The sequence below is a fragment of the Periplaneta americana genome, chromosome 16 (assembly GCF_040183065.1).
Source record: "Periplaneta americana isolate PAMFEO1 chromosome 16, P.americana_PAMFEO1_priV1, whole genome shotgun sequence".
In the NCBI taxonomy this organism is placed as follows: domain Eukaryota; kingdom Metazoa; phylum Arthropoda; class Insecta; order Blattodea; family Blattidae; genus Periplaneta; species Periplaneta americana.
This window is the reverse complement of record NC_091132.1, coordinates 20701342-20720735: the sequence shown is the minus strand read 5'-3', so window position 1 is coordinate 20720735 and position 19394 is coordinate 20701342. Positions and strand designations below refer to the sequence as shown.

General features: G+C 32.7%; 2 protein-coding genes across 10 annotated transcripts in view; one reads left to right on the top strand and one right to left on the bottom strand.

Annotated features, from left to right (window-relative positions):
- Positions 1-19394, top strand: part of MICU1 (Mitochondrial calcium uptake 1) — a 343655-nt gene that overhangs the window by 114899 nt on the left and 209362 nt on the right. Inside the window, exon 1 of one of the 2 annotated variants that reach the window (XM_069849136.1) lies at positions 9528-9638. The exons of the other annotated variant lie outside the window; for it this stretch is intronic. The gene's annotated coding sequence lies outside the window, so the exon portion shown is untranslated. Of the gene's footprint in view, positions 1-9527; positions 9639-19394 lie in introns of those variants that run through there. 2 annotated transcript variants of the gene reach the window in all.
- Positions 1-19394, bottom strand: part of Zasp66 (PDZ_signaling and DUF4749 domain-containing protein Zasp66) — a 175045-nt gene that overhangs the window by 133949 nt on the left and 21702 nt on the right. The window contains exon 1 of one of the 8 annotated variants that reach the window (XM_069849148.1): positions 4272-4432. The exons of the other annotated variants lie outside the window; for them this stretch is intronic. The gene's annotated coding sequence lies outside the window, so the exon portion shown is untranslated. Of the gene's footprint in view, positions 1-4271; positions 4433-19394 lie in introns of those variants that run through there. 8 annotated transcript variants of the gene reach the window in all.

The window sequence follows — 19394 nt, the reverse complement described above, 5'->3', positions numbered from 1 at the left end:
TGTTCTAGGTCGTGAATTGTGAGATGTGCGCAGACGCGAAATTATTGATTTTTTCCGAGGAACAATAATGTCATTGACCTTGATGTAATCCCGTTAAACTTGATAATATTATAACCTTGATTATTGAATTCGACATTGAAAAACGAGATGACAAATTGAATTTATTTGAATATTATTTACAATTAACGCTAATTATTATAGTAACAGAACATAACCTTCTGCGACAGTATTGGATTTCCAACCTCCGTGATTTTTCGCTAATTCTCTTTCGATTGCATATCCGAGAATAATCGATACTTGCGGTTTTATAACGGTACAAAGCTGACTTGTCATTGGCTGAACACATGTAAGCTGAGTTATCATTGGCTGAAGACCTGTACTTTAATGAGTAGGTGTACTTTAATGACATGCATTAAAGGTCTGCTACCAGGTGTATAATTACTACATTTCGGCATGGTCGAGCATAAACATATTATAACGTTTCTATGTCGCCATCTCCTGTAGTCTAAACAGTGATCAGCTAGGTTGCTGTTCATAGGTAATGCCACAAGAAATTTACCTAGAGAAAATCAAAACTTCGAGTGGTATTAAGACTATTTCGCTAGTTTATTAATAAATTAAATATTAAATTTACTAACAGTATTATATTTATTTCATTAGCTGGCATGACCTACTATATTCTTAAAAAAAGAGTGATAGTATCTATTTTCACAAATTGATTTCACGATGTTGTTCGGCTTTTGTTTGTGTTAATAGAACTTGCATTTTCAATTACTTTGTCGATTTTTTGCTTCGGAGTTTCACCTAATCTTGTATAACATTCTGCCATTCTGAATATGTTAATTTAGTGAGACAACATCCAGCCGTAGCCTTCTAAATTATCCATCTTGAAGAAACACTTGACAAGCAATAGAGAGAAAATAAAATTGATCATTTAAAACGATAATATCCCAGTGATCAGTGATAGATGGCCTTGATTACAGTAGTTGAAATACAAAGGATTCTTACACTCCGGTGTTGAATAGATACCCAAGGGTGAAATAGTAACCGGTAATGTCAATAAAGTTACTAGTAAATTTATTGGTAAAGTGGTATTTTTGGGACCTCTTGTCGAATAGAAGAATAAATAATTATGCATAAATTCCGTTGTGTTTATAATCAAATCAATCATTTCATTATTCATTTCTTCGATTCTGTCAGTCATCTGCCAGAACCTTCTGTCATGAAAATATTAATTTTACGTACAATATGCCATGACCTTCTAAATTGTCTATGTAAGAGGAAAAAAAATTGCCAAAAACAAAATCAATCATAAAATTTAAAACAGCACTACAATAATAGATGTCTGTGATTTGTTTAAATTCGACGAATTCTTGCACTGCATTATTCAGCAGGTACGCTGGCACTCATTATAAATTATTCTAATAATTTTGTATCGTTTCACGAGGACTTTGGCAAATAAACAAAACTTATTGTTTCTTTTAAGATCATAACAGAATTCAGCATGTTTAGTCGACTTCTGTTGATGTTTATTTTTTACTCAAATTCCTAGTTGTTAGATCTATATTTAAATTTAAAATATTGTATTATATTTAGGTGAACCTTATTTATTTCGCTCATCCGATGGTGATTTGTTAAATAAAAAGTTGAAATTAACGTTTCAGTTCTTATTGTTATTGCTGTTGTTTTTTTTTAAGTTGCTGTCACACTCTTTATTGGCGTAATTTTTTGTATATCGACGATACGATAATTACAAATTATGTTGTTATTAATTTTGTAATTATGAATTAAATATCAAACCTAAAGAAAAATAATCATGAAAATAAAGTTGGAGTGTAATTCGATCACTTTTGAGAATTAATTACTTTCACTCTACCATGTTTCCTGGAGTCCTTGAAAAACGATATCAATTTTAACGAAAGCTGACAAAATGTTTCTCTAATTTAACGTAAATAAATCTGTATATTATTTTATATAATATAAAGTTGGTGTTTGGACTACAGACACACACAGTGGCTGGATAGATAGGGACAGGATGTGTTTTTTTCGATTGCTTGTGTGTTGTTTCAAGTGAAGACAAAGCATCATAACCCAGCAGAAGTTCAGTAATCTTTCAGTTTATTATTATTTTTTTTTCAGACATTACGTCTTTTTTATTCTAACTCCCTAACTGTACGTACATGGGGAACCAACACTAGTCATTCACAAAATGTCGTGTGGTCAGCGTAGCGTAGGTCCACTGGCTGAGATAACACAGCACGAACAAACGAAAACATACTGTGTCAAGTTCCTAAAGAAGAGAGATAAACCGTATTTTCCTTACGGTAATCGAACCTGGTTCTGCTGTATTTGGATCGAAAAACACTATCGCTTAAGTCAAACGTATTTTGAATATAAATTAAAGAATGTTATGCTTTTTACGTAGGAAACATATAAATTGTAGAAATGACATGCATTTTTAGCGAGATTTATTATTGGAAAAAACTACATTTTGAAATCTACTGTATATTTGTTACATATTGTATGAAGCCTCTGGCAACCCTATAGAATTACATATAGTGTTTGTGAAGATAAGAAATTAAATATATTGCGGTATAAATAATCTGCAAGTATAAAATTACCAGTGACTTATAGAGGTGTTTTGGTAAATTCCTGTTCCGATTTTAGTAACACTACCCCACTGAAGTAACATCCTTTTTTGTTATTTACTTCTAATACAGCTGTGGCAATAGATTCGGTAGAAAATTTAATTTATCGTGTACTATAAAATACCGTACGTAACAATATTTCTTATTAAAGATGGGCCTATATGTTCACATTTCGAAGATACCAAAAAAAATGCTTGCTATAATATTCTCATTGTACTTGATGGCCAATGCAACAACTTCACACCACACCTGGGAAATCTATCTCAACTGTATACTGCAAACCAGTTCAGTATCTGCTGAAAGATTTTGTGTATGCATATGTTTCAGAAGGTGAGGTTTCGTTGAGGAAACTTGCCAGAAAGACATCAATGTCTGGAGAACAAGGTTATGAAAGACGTTTGTTTATATAACTGTAAATGCGAATCAAACAAGTGTTCGTGTATAATCAGTGGTAAAATATGTATTTTCAAGTATCAAAAAGCATTCCATATGATATCCAAATCAATCTTTCAAGTTAGTTTGAAAAAATAACGGATTGATTCAGATACGGTTTTTATGTTTAGTTGCTGAAGTTCTTGAGTAGTAAATTCAAATTAAAACTAAAATTGGAAAGTATCAAAATTTAACAAAAAAAAACTGTAGTATTTTTTCGATATTGATGTGTCGAAATTTTGTAAAATTGCCATTCACAGTGCTTAATTTAATATTTTAATATATTCTCCAAAGAATTCTGTCGAACTGTATTATATAGGTAATTTTAATAAAATTAAATACGGTTAAGTTTTTTATTAACATATTTACATATGTCAAGTTTCGCCATAATTAGTAGATCTACATAAATAGTTAGATGATAATTTTGAATAAACTTTGAATAACCTTAAAATAAAAACAAAATAAAATGTTAAACAAATTAAAATTATGGTAAGTACAAAGCTAATAAAACTAAAGTTTGTATTACAAAAATTAATTAAAATGAAACGTAGAGTATTATTTTTTTTTATTTTGAGTGAATTTTTAAAAATAATTTAAATGAATAAATTTAACGCAATCCTTTCAGATGAATGAAGTTCATAAGTTTAAGTGGAAATTAATTATTAATGAAATTAAAAAGTACATTAGATTTATTTAAAAAATTATTTAAATGACTTTGTAAACATCGTATTAGTGTTTAAGCGTTGTTTTTGTTCACTAAACTTGTTACAGAATGTCACGTAATCCTTTCAGATAAGTGGAGTTCATAGGTTTACATGAAAATAAATCCCCTTGGGCGACTTCTTCTGACAAAAAATCTACTGAACTTCACCGAATCGGATACGGTTTTGCGTAATAGTAACATAAGCATAAACTGTCTTGATTCTGCCTCGAGATATAAGCAAGGAAATTGTGAGGGCGTTAGACGACTCTGCCAGCTAGCAAACACACACACACCCATCCTGTTATACACACATCAGCCGCCGTTTATTTTCCATTTGAAAAAGACTTAAAACAATCACTTTGAACCGCAGCACTCCGTGATTTAACACAAAAATCGATTATAAACAGAAGGATGTATGGTTACATATTTGGAAGCAAATTTCCAAATTCCCAAAATAATTTAAAAAGCGTTGTCATGTAGAGGCTTACAAATTATTAAACTTGGCAACGATTAAAGAACGCTATGTGATCTTCACGTTGTCAGCACATGCAGCAACGAAAACACAGCAATTTGGAAATAAACACGTCTGATCACCATGGTAACTCGACTATATACTGCAGGTTGCAAGCCTGCGTTTACTACCGTCCTACTACTCCCAAAAGATTTTCGTTGCTTTGCAATGATTACGCATAGCCCATAAGGGCTTGTGCTTAAAGCTATGCGAGCCGCTCTATGGCCAAGAGGCTAAATATAACCCCATTTTGCTGCTACTAGTGAAGCGCTGATGAAAGTTTTAGCAGAGTTCTCTTAGCTGGGCAGTGAGTTGGGTAGCCATTGCCAATGCCAGCGCCAAGAAACAAGACGGCAGATGCCGACCAGGAAGCGAGGCTGCTAATGATGCTATACTAGCGCTGTGGTCAACTTGCGAACTTCTGTTTTTTTTTTATTATTATTATTTAAGGGGAGAGGATAGTATAATATGATATTTTTGCCCTAATTGATGCACATTTTTCATTTTTTGTATTTAGAAATGTTATTTCTGCAACACCTTAAATTCGAGGTTAGTTTTTTTTTTTTTTAAATTTGAGGCCAAAATTTTGGAAATAGTACCAGTATACAGTAATTCTCAGTCATTTTTAAGATAAATTCAAAATCTCTTTGAATTTTTACTCCTGCACATTCTTTAAAAATGTTTGTTGCAAAATTCTGATATTTGCATTCAAAATTTTAAGATAAGTTTCAATGAAATTTTTTTTAAATATTTAAATATATCCTCCTAAGTTCTGTAAATATAGTGTACTGTATCATATTTCATATTTATGATTATGACATAAAATGTATGTACAGTGACTGCAAGTATAGTATAATATATCTGCATTTGTGCCCTAACTGTAACCTGGAGAATTTTTCTAGCATTTTTCCTCATTTCAGTGATCTTTCTTTGAAGTGTAGAATTACACTGAACTTCAAAAATAAAACAACAAATGTCTCAGAACTCAGAAGAATATGAGAGAACTCTTTTTAGAATTTTTCCTCATTTCAGTGACCTTTCTTTGGAGTGTAGAATTACATTGAACTTCAAAAATAAAACAACAAATGTCTCAGAACTCAGAAGGATATGAGAGAATTTTTTTAGCATTTTTCCTCATTTCAGTGACCTTTCTTTGAAGTGTAGAATTACACTGAACTTCAAAAATAAAACAACTGTCTCAACTCAGAAGAATATGAGAGAATTTTTTTAGCATTTTTCCTCATTTCAGTGACCTTTCTTTGAAGTGTACAATTACACTGAACTTCAAAAATAAAACAACAAATGTCTCAGAACTCAGAAGAATATGAGAGAACTCTTTTTAGCATTTTTCTTCATTTCAGTGACCTTTCTTTGGAGTGTAGAATTACATTGAACTTCAAAAATAAAACAACAAATGTCTCAGAACTCAGAAGAATATGAGAGAACTCTTTCTAGCATTTTTCCTCATTTCAGTGACCTTTCTTTGGAGTGTAGAATTACATTGAACTTCAAAAATAAAACAACAAATGTCTCAGAACTCAGAAGAATATGAGAGAACTCTTTTTAGCATTTTTCCTCATTTCAGTGACCTTTCTTTGGAGTGTAGAATTACATTGAACTTCAAAAATAAAACGACAAATGTCTCAGAACTCAGAAGAATATGAGAGAACTCTTTTTAGCATTTTTCCTCATTTCAGTGACCTTTCTTTGGAGTGTAGAATTACATTGAACTTCAAAAATAAAACAACAAATGTCTCAGAACTCAGAAGAATATGAGAGAATTTTTTTTACCATTTTTCCTCATTTCAGTGACCTTTCTTTGGAATGTAGAATTACATTGAACTTCAAAAATAAAACAACAAATGTCTCAGAACTCAGAAGAATATGAGAGAACTCTTTTTAGCATTTTTCCTCACTTCAGTGACCTTTCTTTGGAGTGTAGAATTACATTGAACTTCAAAAATAAAACAACAAATGTCTCAGAACTCAGAAGAATATGAGAGAACTCTTTTTAGCATTTTTCCTCATTTCAGTGACCTTTCTTTGGAGTGTAGAATTACATTGAACTTCGAAAATAAAACAACAAATGTCTCAGAACTCAGAAGAATATGAGAGAACTCTTTTTAGCATTTTTCCTCATTTCAGTGACCTTTCTTTGGAGTGTAGAATTACATTGAACTTCAAAAATAAAACAACAAATGTCTCAGAACTCAGAAGGGCATGAGAGAATTTTTTTAGCATTTTCCTTCATTTCAGTGATCTTTCTTTGAAGTGTAGAATTACACTGAACTTCAAAAATAAAACAACAAATGTCTCAGAACTCAGAAGGGTATGAGAAATTTTTTTTTACCATTTTTCCTATTTTCAGTGACCTTTCTTTGGAGTGTAGAATTACATTGAACTTCAGAAATAAAACAACAAATTTCTCAGAACTCAGAAGGGTATGAGAGAATTTTTTTTACCATTTTTCCTCATTTCAGTGACCTTTCTTTGGAATGTAGAATTACATTGAACTTCAAAAATAAAACAACAAATATCTCAGAACTCAGAAGGATATGAGAGAATTTTTTTAGCATTTTTCCTCATTTTAGTGACCTTTCTTTGAAGTGTAGAATTACATTGAACTTCAAACATAAAACAACAAATGTCTCAGAACTCAGAAGAATATGAGGGATTTTTTTAGCATTTTTCCTCATTTTAGTGACCTTTCTTTGAAGTGTAGAATTACATTGAACTTCAAACATAAAACAACAAATATCTCTTAAGGATATGAGAGAATTTTTTTTAGCATTTTTCCTCATTTCAGTGACCTTTCTTTGAAGTGTAGAATTACATTGAACTTCAAACATAGAAGAACAAATATCTCAGAAGGACATGAGAGAATTTTTGTAGCATTTTTCCTCATTTTAGTGACCTTTCTTTGAAGTGTAGAATTACATTGAACTTCAAACATAAAACAACAAATATCTCAGAAGGATATGAGAGAATGTTTGTAGCATTTTTCCTCATTTCAGTGACCTTTCTTTGAAGTGTAGAATTACATTGAACTTCAAACATAAAACAACAAATATCTCAGAAGGATATGAGAGAATTTTTGTAGCATTTTTCCTCATTTCAGTGACCTTTCTTTGAAGTGTAGAATTACATTGAACTTCAAACATAAAACAACAAATGTCTCAGAACTCAGAAGGATATGAGGAAAAACTCTTTTTCTACTCTTGCAGTGCGGATATTCTAACCATTGACCTAGGACTTGTTAAATGTGAATGTTACCTTTAAGGAAAAAAATAATAACTAAAAGAATATTAAGAATCTTGAGGGTAATTTTTAACAGCAGTTTGGTACAAATCGAAAAAAAGAATCACTATTCTAAAAATATATTATGCAAGCAAATATTTTATGTTACAATGAAGAGCAATTTTCAGACATTAAGCGTATAAAATTTCATCAAAATAGAGCTTAACGATATGGAGGAATAAAATTTATAAAACATAGTGAAAGTTATACCGTCCTAAGTCCTGAGACATTTGTTGTTTTATTTTTAAACTTCAATAAAAGTCAACACTTCAAAAAAAGTCACTGACATGAGGGAAAATGCTGAAAAAATTCTGCAGGTTACAGTTAGAGCACAATTGCTGGTATATTATACTATACTTCGGGTCTCTGCACATACGTCTTATATCATAATCATATATGAAGTATAGTATAGTATACTACTCGTGTACTCCCAGGACTCAGAAGAATATGTAACTCCTTAGGATGAGATAGTTGTTATGTTATACATGTAAAATGGCTGAAATCAGTTTACCATAATTTTGTTTCTGATGATCGTAGCTTTTTCAAATGTGTGTGCTGAATAAAGGAACTTTCGGCTATGGAATTAAACTAGACTGGTTGTTATCTGCTACATTAATTTCGACTTATTTCTCCCCGAAAGTTGTATTTTTCATTCTATTGGTACACTTCTTTTAGAAACCATTTAACTTAGAGTTGTGAAATTTTCAAATATATATATGGCGGCCGGGTAGCTCAGTTGGTAGAGCAACTGGCTACGGACTGGAAGGTCCGGGGTTCGATCCCAGGTGGTGACAGGATTTTTTCTCGTTGCCAAACTTTCAGAACGGCCCCAAGGTTCACTCATCCTTCTATAAAATTGAGTACCGGGTCTTTCCCGGGGGTAAAAGGCGGTCAGAGCATGGTGCCGACCACACGACCTCATTCTAGTGCCGAGGTCATGGAAAGCATGGGGCTCTACCTCCATGCCCCCCAAGTGCCTTCATGGCATGTTATGGGGATATCTTTACCTTTTACCTTTTATATATATATATATATATATATATATATATATATATATATATATCTCTTAAAATATCTCGAAACTTTTCTGATTTGTGTCCATGTTTGTAGTAAATGTATTTTTATAACGAATATTCATTTGAGCCCTAACACAAAAATAATATACATATTAAAAAGTTATTATATAGTTTTACTTTAGTGTCATCTGACAGTAACTGGTTAACATTTCATTAGTATGAGAACTACAGAAAATGAATAAAGTGTACCAATATACAGTGATGTAATTTAAAAATTAATTTCTACCTCACAGCACAGTAGATAACAATAACTCTAGATTAATTCAATAGCCAAACGTTCTCTCACTGAGGCAAAAAATAATAATAAATAAATAAATAAATAAATAAATAAATAAAAAATAAAAACAACGAACATCAGGACCAAATATTTTTCGAATTTTCCATACACCATAACAACTATCTTCTCTCATTTCGACTCTTTGATATAGATCAGTTTTTTTTTATTATCTACATTTACAGGATTTTAATAACTTTTTAACACTATAAGTAAACGACTAGTGTGTCAGATTTTTACTCCGAACTCTGAATTCAACTCCCGGAATCCAAGCGATTTTGCGGTGGAAAATGATTTTTTTGGAAAAGGACTTAGTGGTTACTCCCGTTTCCCCTTCCACAACTCCAAATTTCTGCCGTAATCATAATTAATACAAGCCTGGTGTAACGTTGGCAGGGTCCCCTTTATTAGTAATGCGCGGAAAATGTAGTAACTTCACCGTCTTCAATTCTACCCGTAGTGGTGCAGAGGACGGTTGAGGTCGAATAAAATTATAAATACTGCGCTGCAAACGTAAGTAAACATCACGTCCACAGGGATTTGAATGCAAAACAATGTCAATGTCATAATTCTCAGTACTGTTGCATGTTCGTAACGGTATTCGTGTTGTACTTTTCTTGAACTATCGTGTACAGAAGATATTGAAGTTAGATCACACACTGTTCACGCAAATAAGAAGAAAAGCATCATTAAACCCGTACGTATTTTCTCATGTTGCGTTTATGCTGAGAAAAGTACAGGGCTTTCATTTTAAGACTTCCCAGTCAATATACGTAACTACACTGTTTATTTCAATTAAATTCATTTTAAACAAAGAAACGCAAATTTAGATATTTAGGAGCAAGTTTAAAAAACCACTGTTAATTGCATTTTAGGTTTCAACCCCTCATCCCCTTTGAAATTTCATATGACAACCCTATATTATGATGGTTAAATTTGAAAGAGTATTCACTTATACATCTTATTCACCTATTCTCACATCTTTTGTTTTCTGTCGTCGTCTGACAACCTGAATTGTTGTTATTAATTAATTATTTATTTATTTATTATTTATTTGTTTATTTATTTACCTGTTTACTTATTTATTTATTTTATTTATTTATCTATGTGTCTATCTATGTATTTATGTATGTAGGCACTCATTTATCTATATACTCACTCATTTATCTGTCTACTCACTCATTTATTTATTTATTCACTCACTGATTGATTGATTTATTTATTTATTTACTCACTCAGTAATTTATATAGCCTATATTTATTCACTCAGTATTTTTTTTTATTTTTCTATTCACTCAGTAATTTGTTCTTTATCTATTCACTCATTTATTTACCTATTGATTCACTCATTTTTCTATTCACTCATTTCTTTATTCACTCACTCATTTATGTATTCACACATTTATTTATTTATTACTCATTTATTTATTTATTACTCATTTATTTATTTAATCAATCACTCATTTATTTATCTACTCACTCATTTATTCATTTATTCACTCACTGATTGATTGATTGATTGATTTATTTATTTACTCACTCAGTAATTTATATAGCCTACTTATTTATTCACTCAGTATTTTTTTTTATTTTTCTATTTACTCAGTAATTTGTTATTTATCTATTCACTCATTTATTTACCTATTGATTCACTCATTTTTCTATTCACTCACTCATTTATGTATTCACTCATTTATTTATTTATTTATTTATTTATTACTCATTTATTTATTTAATCAATCACTCATTTATTTATCTACTCACTCATTTATTTATCTACTCACTCATTTATCTATCTACACACTCACTTATTTATTTATTCACTTAGTAATTTATTTATTTATTTGTCTATCTGTTCACTTAGTAATTTTTTTTTATTTTTCTATTCACTCAGTAATTTTTTGTTTATCTATTCACTCACTCATTTATTTACCTATTGATTCATTCATTTATTTATTTAGTCAGTCACTCATTTATTTATCTACTCATTTATCTATCTACTCACTCATGTATTTATTTATTCACTCACTGATTTATTTATTTATTCACTCAGTAATTTATTTATTTATTTATTTATTTATCTATCTATTCTCTCAGTAATTTTTTATTTATCTATTCATTCACTCATTTATTTATCTATTGATTCACTCATTTATTTATCTATTCACTCATTTCTTTATCTATTCACTCACTCATTTATTTATTTATTCATTCACTCATTTATTTATTTAGTCAGTCATTTATTTATCTACTCATTTATCTATCTACTCACTCATGTATTTATTTATTCACTCACTGATTTATTTATTCACTCACTGATTTATTTATTTATTCACTCAGTAATTTATTTATTTATCTATTCACTCAGTAATTTTTTTATTTATCTATTCATTCACTCATTTATTTATCTATTCACTCATTTCTTTATCCGTTCACTTACTCATTTATTTATGTATTCACTGACTCACTCACTCATTTATTTATTTATTCATTCATTCATTCATTCATTTGTTTAGTCAGTCACTCATTTATTTATTCACTCACTCATTTATTTATCTACTCACTCACTCATTTATTTATCTAGTCATTTATTTATTTCTTTAATAGCTAAGTATAAACTACAATATTCTCAAATTAAAAGCTAACTATTCAATGTTTAAATTTCGTCTATTTCCGTCGGTAACAGAAATCTGCTAACGGTGCTCTTGTACAACCTAAAATCTTATTCCAACTTAAAACAAATGAACATGGCCTATACTTTTGCAGTCATTACAGTAGGCCTATCTCTTCTACGCTATGTGCGTTGAAGACACATTTGTTGTTTGGCAACTGTTCAAGATTTCAAAGAATTCATTATGCACTTCACAATAGTTGCCATGATGAGTTGATGTGCATAATATGCTGTTTGTTAAATATTTCATTAAGTTACATACAATAAAGTGTGTGTCAATTATTAGAGTATTCAAACACGTATGACATAGTTTTATAACGGTAGGTTACCCTGTAACTTTTAAAACACGTCTTGTACGTCTATGTGGCTTCCTGCCAGTTCACATTAGTTACACTGTTTTTGTCATAATCGCAAGTAATTAGATGTTGCTAAATCCTGCGTACTGCCAAATATTCTTCTGTTAGTCTTAAGATCTGTCTTGGTTTTGCGTCTTTCTTTTTACTAAGTTCATGTCCCTATCTTTGTCTGTCTGTCTGTTTGACCCAGTCTGCCTCGGCCTGTGTTTGCCATCTCACTGTTCCAGTGCCTGTCCGTGTGAATTTGTCTGTCTCAGTGTATATCTGCTTGTGCTTTTTATCTTAGTCCTTATGTCTGTCTGATTTTCTCCATATATTTCTCCATGTGTATGCCTCTGTCTGCATTTGTCTTAGATATTGAGTAGCAAAATCTGTGCAATAGAGTATAAGAAATAACTGTACACGTTGGATGCCGCACAGAGTGATAAACAGATAGTGCCCGAAACCACTTTTTTCAGATATGCTAAAATCGTTTATTCATGTGAAAATGTTGAAATAAATTTATATAGCATCACAAATAAGTACTTCCTTCCTGTACTTTACGAGAAAGAAAAATGTCGAAAGCATATGTTCTTAGAATGGCTTCAATTCTTTTGATCAGAACTATACATAAATTCCCTTCAGATCTAAATTATTTGAGCTCGGTGAAGGTCCGTATATACTCAAGATCCGAAACACTGGCCTCGTGTTTCAACATCTCACTTCATGCTGTAATTCTGTTCCTTGTAAAAGTGCATACATTCGTTTATTTTCAATCGTTCGCAAAGAAGCAAGGGGCTTGGTCTACTCACTTCTTTCCACTCAAATTCTTCAACAACCCGAGACTAAAGGACACATTTCTGGATTCAATCCAGCAATTCAACTTGACTGAAAATATCTTCTGTTTGGATAATGCACAAACTGCATGGTCAGCATATACAGTGTGTCCAATGTATGTTCATCCTTCATTAATGTTGATTGTTGCGTTGTGTAATGTAAAAATTTAGCGTTACATATACAGGGACATCATTTTATTTTTTCTAACATTTTTAATATTAACCTGTCTATACATTTAGAGAACCGGAAACACCGTTCGCTACCCCCTTCAACGACTGGAGTTCGATGATACTGGCGTAAAACACAAACACATCACTTCACTAGGTATAGATGGGAAAAAAAGTAGTTCATCCATTTACGTAAACTAGGAAATATCGCAATTTTGAGTTCGATAATTTTCATTAGGTTTTTGTTTAATCAAAATGCAGTACTGTATTAAGAATAAGTGTTTTTACTCACGTACTGAGTCATCCATGCGAACGTATTCATTACGCAGTGTATATTATACTGTCTACAGCACATTAGCGTACAATTTAGAGAATGAAGTTCAATTGAAAAACAATCATAATATGGATATTTAAACACATTTTTGAAAATGGTGGCCATTCATTTCGATACAGGCTTCAGTTCTTTTGTGCATATTATCGAACTATAGACTATTCTAATTGCCAGTTTCGTCCTTCGTACTAGTAACTCATGTTGAAACAATTCTATACCTACTCTATAAAAGAGACCTTACGTACTGTAAATTCAGTCTTCACTTCTGACCGATTCGAAAAGATAAAATTACTCAGACATACTATCTACTGTCCGTCCAAGTGGTTATGCTGCAGGATCGTAGAAAGGGGGGAAATCACGTGACAGTTAATTACTTAACGAGGCCCTTTTATTTAAGTTATTTTAAACAGTTGTATAATATTAGTAAACGTCCAATTCCTAACAGAAATTAATCTTTTCAGAAAAGAGCTAAGACAGCCCAGCTTTTACAGAGGGGCGTGCAGAAGCAGGTGGGGGAAATCGGAATGCGACGTAGGCAAACGGACAGTACCTGTGCGAAAATATGGTTCAATATTGAAAGCTCTTTCGTCACTGGAAAACGCGAACATATTTCTGGAACGTACTGTACTCACTAACTCAGTGCTGTTTACTATATGCAGCCTTGATTCTGTCTGGAGAACAGTTGGAACTTCCTTAGTAGAAGGGGTGGGAGTGAAGTACATTAAAAAACTCAGGTACAATAAAAATTGAAGTAAAAATAAAATGATGTCCCTGTATTTTGAGTCGATATAAGAAAATCTTTCTCAAAGCCCAGTCTGTGTTACAAACAGCCACGTCATCCATTATCATTTTAAGGAAATGTTAATAAACTGTTATGCTTGAACCGATTTCGATATCATGAGGTATTAAGTCAACTTCATATGTTTGGTTCATTAATGCCCAAAAACTAGACGAGGGGGGAATGACAACGTTCGGTTACGTGCAGTTCCTCTAATAATAATAAGAGAGACAAAAATGAAATTTCAGTATTTTACAAGAAAATAAATCGTCAAAAAAGCACATGGTTACACAGTACAGTGGAAAATGCACAATATCGAAAAAGTCCACACTAGCGTTCGAACATGAGAGAGGATATCGATATTGTTAATGATGAAAAAACTCATGTGTTTACTCTAAGTTTGAAACAAACCCAAAATAATGTGATAAATGAATCTGTAAAGATGCTGGGTATGTATTTGGATCCTAAACTAAGGTCGAATAGCCATGTCAGTTATGTATGCAAAAGAATTTCTAGAGTAATTTATCTCTTGAGAAGTATCATGTACAAGATTCCCAAACATTATTTAAAACAAGTTTACTATGCACTATTTGAAAGTGTTATTAGATATGGATTACTTTTATATGGAAATAGTTCCGACGTTCCAAACATTCTGTTACTGCAGAAAAAGGCAGTTCGTATTATAACAATGTCACCACCCAGACTATCATGTAGATCTCTTTTCAAAAATGAAAAGATTATAACAGTCTACAATCTATATATTTTTGAACTTTTAATGTATGTAAACAAGAATATTACTAATTATACAAGTATAGTAGATCTGCATCGCTATGAAACAAGAAATAATGATCAATTAAATGTACCACATGTCAGGTTGCAAAAAACACCATCAAGCTATGTAATTACTGCAATAAAAGTATATAATAAGATACCAACAAATATAAAGGCACTTAACGAAACACAATTTAAATTTCAGACTAAGAGATGGCTACAAAATAATCCCTTTTATAATATGAATGAATTTTTTGAAAATGATGTAGTATTTTAGTTAAATTTTATTATTTTTTACTCCTTTAATATTTTAAATATTGACACATTGTTTTTTATATTATCACATTGACGAGGCCTCTTGTATTCAGGCAAATAAAGAATATGAATATGAGATATAAACTTCGCTCTACTCCATAGGTATCCAACAATACGTACAAGTGAAGCATGTAAACTAAAGTAATCGGTAAAAAGCCCTAAGTTCGGTTCATATTTGTCGAGTCTCTGTAATGTACGATGCTGATTCACTAATCTGTATATGAAACTAATCACAGTGTATTTAATTTTTCATGTGGAATAAGACGAATTTTGTAATGTCTTGATTTCTCAATAGCAGTCGGTTCTATGAACATATGCGTTTTTGAAAGGTTATTATGTTTAATTTATTATACGTATATTTATTAATGTTTAGTGATATTAATAACAACAAAAAGTACTTGTACAGATTACAATGCGTAACTTCCCAAGATATCTGCCTGGCATTCTTAAGGTACGGTCACACGTCGCTACTTTTGCTGCGCAGCTTTTGTACTGCAGCTGCGAAAGTTGCGTGTCGTGTTCACACGTAAGCAAAAAGTAGCGCGCTGCACGCTACTTTTCGTGCTGCGCAACCCGAGTGCAGCAAAAGTTGCAACTGGAGGTTGCGAGTCTGTTCACACACAAGGCGCTACTTTTGCAGCTGCAGTCATGCTGGAGGTTCCCATCTCCGTGTTGACTTCTCAGTATACATTTTGTGGTTATGTTCGCATTATTAATAAACTCATGCGAAAGCTTACATATCTATTATTTGCTTTTCTGTCCTAACTAGTATTCAGAAAATGACATTATTTTTACTATAAAGCTTTTAAAAACGCCTATATACTTAAATGATAACCAACAGCATATTCACGTAATCAATGTTGGCAACCCTCCTGTTTGAAACTACGCTACAGAAAATTAAAAAAGTGAATTATATCGTCAGCAAATATGCTCAGATTGTGTTGTGCATTTAATAACTGTTACAAATAATTTATTTTCATCACATCTAACATTAAAATACATCCAAACGATAAAAGTATCATTGGCACATGTGGGTGGCAACACTGGTCGCAACTGCAGCAAAAGTTTCAACAAAACCGATATCAAAAATGCTGCGGCTGCAACCCTGAAAACCCTGTTCACACGTCGCTACTTTTAAGCTGCGCTCAGCATGAAAAGTAGCGGGCAGCAGGTTCGGCAGCCGCTACTTTTCGGGTTGCACCGTTGTTCATACGTCGCAGTACGAGAGTTGCGCAGTTTTTTGTACTGCATCGCTGCAAAAGTAGCGACGTGTGACCGTACCTATATGCAGCTAACGCATAAAGGCACAGGAGAAGAGGAACTAAGGAGAAAGTCGCCGAACGTAAGAAAGGGGAAAGATTGAAGGAACGCAAAGCGAACTTCGGTTTTACGTTCTTATGTTCTTCACCAAGCTCCACACGTCTGGAGGCGGAATCGCATGTTATTCAAAACGCGGCACCGAGACCAAATTATTTATCATGGCACTCATGCTCGTTCTTTGTTGGAGATGTTCCATGTCTCGAATTTTTACGCTGTAGACTCGTAACTTAACATATTCTCAGAAAGCATAGTCCACTGAATTCAAGTCCGGTGAGCGTGGAGCCCATTCGATGGGACCTCTGTGACCAAGCCAACGTGGAAACTTATCGTCCAACCACTTGAGCACTGATGTGGCTTAATATGACGGGCAGCTGTCTTGCATGAAAGACACAGGGCGGTCAATTTCCGTCATTAATCAATCGCCCAACATCTCTAGATATGACAGTTGAAAATGTACGAGTCGATGATGCTGTTGTTCAAAATGCCATACCAGATATGCGTGGAGCCTGACGGAGCAAATATAAAACACATAGGCTACTATGATTTGTCCTATGGTGTGGGGCTTTACGGACACCCGGTACACATTAAAACTACTTCTGTCCAATCAGCCGTAAATGTAGTTTTTGTTAAAATGTTATGTCTTTTCAAATAAAGTCTGCATTAGTATGTTTTCTGATATAATGCAAGATTTATTTATTATCACTAAAGATGAGGGGTTTGTGCGCAGCACGAAAAACACGTTGACTCGACAGCGAGCATAGGTGGACAGACAGGTGAACGACTACGACGAGTGCAACCAAAAGAAATGCAACTAGACGCTATCCATTTGCCTACTTGCCGTCTTATCATAACAACATGAAACGAACACAGGCCTTCATAGTCCAATGCACTGCAGTGGTGAGCGGACGTAGTGATCAGTAGTTACCTACAATGACGGAAACTAAGCAAACAAAGAATGTGAAATTAAATACTTCGTTGCGGAGATACAGCAGTGATATGTTGCGCATCCAAGCAAACAGAATTGTATGTACAATATGTGAGCATGAAATTACAATATTATGTAGGAAGTATTACGTAGAAAGACATTGTAACAGCAGAAAACATAAAAACAATATTGCACGCGCTTTAAAGGTGGTGATTTCCTCAACATCAAAATTAGTATCAAATACAAAATCAGAATTTGCTAAGGATTTATGTGCGATGATGATTAAAGCAAATATTCCGTTCGAGGATTTTTGGAAAAATATAACAAGCAGCGCGTTCCGAATCAGACAACTCTCCGTAAATAGCAATAATAAAAGAAGTGTCAGAAAAAATCAAGAAAGGACCTCCAGGACCTTGCACACAGAGAATAACAGAAAAATAAGAGCTATTTAACAATTTGTAACATGCTGAATAATGCAAAATCATGAGACGATGGGATAGTATACTTGACATATGCACTGTTAACGTCCTGTGACGTTGAAAGAAGCTTTTCTCGGTTGAAAAAGTTGAAAAACTGTTTGAGTGATCGACGACGGCGTTTGACATTCGATAAATAATTTAAGAATGTTAGTAGTGCAGTGCAATTCGGCTTGTGATGGCTCTGAAGCTATGGATGAATCATAAAGGCAAGTTTCTTCTTCTAACTATATTAATGTTTCTACATATTCCTCATATTTGTATATTGTCATCTGCTAGACCTTAACGGAGCGTTGCATTTGTCATTTTTAGGCTGTACTCTTCGCGTGGTTCGTTTACGTCGGAAGTCAACACAGGCACTGTGCATACAGCTGTATAACGTCTATGCACACGCAACCTGACGACAAACTGCACAAATCCCTCATCTTTAATTACCACATTCCATTTAATTGTAAGTTTCAATAAAGACAAGATCCACATGAAACTGAACAGGATCAGCTGTGAAGTCATATGATGACATGGCGTGTCTGTCGTTCAAGTGTTACCCAACCAGACGATCAGGTTCGCTTCGCGGCCAGGTCATGATGGAATTTGTGGTGGACAAAACAGATGTTGCAGAAGGTTTTTTCTCAGGGTCTCATCTATCATCTATAATAGTAAAAATAGGCTGAGTTGAAGTTTTAATAATAATAATAATAATAATAATAATAATAATAATAATAATAATAATAATAATAATTTATTTATTTAATCTGGCAGAGCTAAGGCCAGTAGGCCTTCTCTTCCGCCCAGCCAGACTCTAATTCTAATTAAATACATTTGCTTACATAGTTATTACATTAATATCTAGATCATAAAACAACATGAAAGTAAATAATGAAAACTGGATAACTAATGTTAGTGTGACAATAATAAACATTGGTAAGAAATAGTTATAACAATAATGATGATGATAATAATAATAATAATAATAATAATATTAATAGTACTAATAATAATAATAATAATAATAATGAGATAATTTAGATATTTATCTGTGATATATATAACCATTAAACATTGATAAACCTGAAACAGCTATTATTGTTGACAATAATTGTTAGATAAATATCTCGTTAGCCTATTCTTAAATTGATTTGATGTCTGACAGTCCCTGACATTACTCGGTAGGGAATTCCAAAGTCGAGGAACAGCCACAGTGAAAGAAGATGAATATGAGGATGTTCGGTGGGAGGGAATGGATAATATTGAGGAGTTTGTGATCGCGTGTCTAGGTTATGATGGGTGGATAAATTTTGAAAACGAGACGCAAGATAGACAGGAGTGGAGAAATGCAATATGTGAAAGAGAAGAGAAAGACAGTGGATTTTCCTACGATCTTCTAGACGGAGCCAGGACAACATTTCGAGGGATGGTGTTACGTGATCAGCCCGGCGAATATTGCAGACGAAACGGACGCACATATTATGAACACGTTGTAGTCTCTGCGCCGAGGAATATGGCTTTTCAATGCTGTTATAGGAAGGC